A 2,924-nucleotide genomic window follows, 5' to 3' on the forward strand; every position below is an offset into this window, starting at 1 on the left:
TACCTGCTTCACATAAATACCACAAAAAGTCAAGGACACGACACATGTTCTCCACATATGAAGACTCTTCAACTGCTTAACGCTTCAGATGTATTCACGCTGGTTTGTGAATAAGTTGATCTAGGGCGGCTTTAGTTGGATATGACAAGTAGGGGAGAAGATGCCAAGGTGAAGGACCCAACACCTTACAAATAAGTTAGATCCATTTCAGACTAGTCCACTCCATACATTTAGCATTTGTTCCTTGCAATATGTGGGATGTTTGATTGCGACACTCCTCCTCACATATGACGAGTGAACTCATCATTTTCAAGTGTTTTTGAGGGTATACTAGTTAGGTCGAGTTAAAAAGACCATTCTATAGGTGCCCATGGATACCCTGGGTGTAACGAGTCATACACATAACACATACCTTGAGATGTTGCCTGTTTATACTTGAATTTATATGACTACATTAACTCTAAATTGACTTGTCAGTCAACTTTATGTGAGTATACTGTTCTTAATGACTATATAATGATGAAACTTGCATGAATGACTTGTTTTGGAATTGCGTAAATTGTGTATGAGTTTGTGTGTAATCTGGTGATATTCATGTATGTGAAATGATATATTTGTGTTGAATGTACATTCATTTAATATTCATTGGAATTGGTGTTTGTGGGTGTCGCCCTGGAAACTCTCACGAGACTACAACTTGTCCACTATGATCGACCTAGGAGTTTAAAGCCTTGTTGCGTTCGGTAAATGCAACTGTGTTTCCCACGAAAGAGGAGGTAGATATGATTTGGTAGCTTTCTCAGTTTTTTTTTTTGTTAGGGATTAGTAAAACTTTAGTTGGGGTGAGTGATTACGCGCTTAAATTGGGTAATTAGGTACTTTAATTCATGTATTACGAATTATATTTTTAATTTAATACCTAATTACTCTTAATATTTTGACATTGTGTCCTATTTATAATATTTGAGTTTTATTGAATAATTTATAAATTTTTGATATTTTTTTATTGCAGGACGACTATTGGAAGTTAAAAACCAATGGTACTTCGTAATCTGTACTTAACTCTCTCATACTACCTTTGATTCAAATGATTCAAGATGCTATAATTGTAGTTAGTATAATACCAATTTATACTATAATGTTAGAGCTCTAATTTTTTTAAAATTTCATTATATTTAATTTCCTCAGCTGGATTTCCTTCTTTATTCTTTTGTTTTAATTTTGAAATAGCCTCACAAATTTTATTGCTTTGGACTTGGACCTTATGCAGCAACAAGTTGAACAGATGAAATCACAAATATCCCTAATACTTCAAGCCTCTTACACATATAATACAAGGAGATCTTTGGGATAGTGTTTTTCTGAAAAAAACCGAAAGCCGCCCACATAGCGGCCCATGAGTGCATCCCTAGTGGCTAGTAAGCCAATTATGAACAATTAGAATTACAAGAATTGTCTTTTTTTTTTTTTCTTTTTCCTTTCCTGCAAACTGATTTTTTCTTCTTCATTTTTTTTTTTTTGGGTATAGAATAAAACATAAAAATTTCCACAGTACTTTTTTTTTTTTAGAATAGTCATTTTTCTTAGAATAGTCATTACTTTTCAATTCTATGTTTTAGATTGTATACAAAATAAATTTTTTTACATAATTATATATTTATGAGGATAACATATTTTCTTTTATAAGATTTCAAATTCTTACAAATGATCATTCTATTTATAGAAACTAATAAGAGAATAACATTTCATAATTGACCTGTGTAAATCTAACAAAATTTTTACATCTAACAAAATTATGTATGCATTTCTACTAAATTGACCTTGCCACAATGAAACCAATACCAAAAGAAGAAAAAAAAACAACTCAGTTTTAAATTATCTCTTCATCATTTTATAGCCCAGAGCTCTGACCATTTCTCTGTTGGAAAATGAGCCAACAAGTGGCTGGATTAGGGAAAACCAATAGTGCAACGTGGCTTTGGTTGATATATATTAAATTTGCTCCCACGTAAACAAAGTCAAGATGGCCGAGTTGGTCTAAGGCGCCAGTTTCAGGTACTGGTCCGAAAGGGCATGGGTTCGAATCCCATTCTTGACAATCGTGCTTTTTCTCCTTCAAAAATATTAATTTTTTATATATAATTACGAAAATAATTTTAGATTTTAGATAAAACATTGGAAATAATGAAAATTTCTTGTGCAAACATAATATATAAATATATATATATATATATAATTATTGAAAAAAATAATAAAAAATGCAATGATTTAAAAAATAAAATTAATTGAAAGTCCATTTTGAGCGAACAAATCTGAGAAGAAAGTCTTTACAAAAATTTCTAAAAGAAATTTATTGAGCAACATCATGTTTAAGAAAAGTTTTCAAAAGTGATTAGAGAATTTCATACAATTTTATAAAAAAAAAAATTTTATTTTACGCTCAAGTGTAAAATCACTAACTATTACCTAATTCATTTTCGGTATAACCTTTTATTTGAATATAAATTTAGTTATTATGAAATACACTTTAAGAAACTAAATTTAGGTGAACTTATTAAATTTCATCTTAATAAAATTAAATTTTACCTTAGTAAAATTATTTTTTTACCTTTTTTATTTAGCAAAAAATGATATTAATTTTATAAATTGAGTAAAGAATATCTACCAATTAAGTGTAATATCATGAAAATTCAACCCGTAAGCAAATTAAAGACTTTGACTCTTGAGTTGAGCTGGAAACTCTGGTTCTCGAATTGATCGGTCCAACAATTCTAATTGATTTGACTCAACCATTGCACATTCGATTGACAACATAATTCTATTATTATTTTTAAAAAATTAAATATTACTTCTAAATCATAAATAATACATTTAATTGTAATACTAAAAAATGCTTGTTAATCAAATTAAGAATCAGACTGCTC

At 29.3% G+C, this 2,924-nt stretch overlaps 1 non-coding gene across 1 annotated transcript; it reads left to right on the forward strand.

Moving 5' to 3' along the window:
* The first annotated feature begins 2,017 nt into the window (after positions 1–2,017).
* TRNAL-CAG (transfer RNA leucine (anticodon CAG)) lies at positions 2,018–2,098 on the forward strand. The gene has a single exon. It is a non-coding gene; the product is annotated as a tRNA-Leu (tRNA).
* Positions 2,099–2,924: the final 826 nt, after the last annotated feature.

This window comes from Malania oleifera, chromosome 6, assembly GCF_029873635.1.
Source record: "Malania oleifera isolate guangnan ecotype guangnan chromosome 6, ASM2987363v1, whole genome shotgun sequence".
NCBI lineage: Eukaryota > Viridiplantae > Streptophyta > Magnoliopsida > Santalales > Ximeniaceae > Malania > Malania oleifera.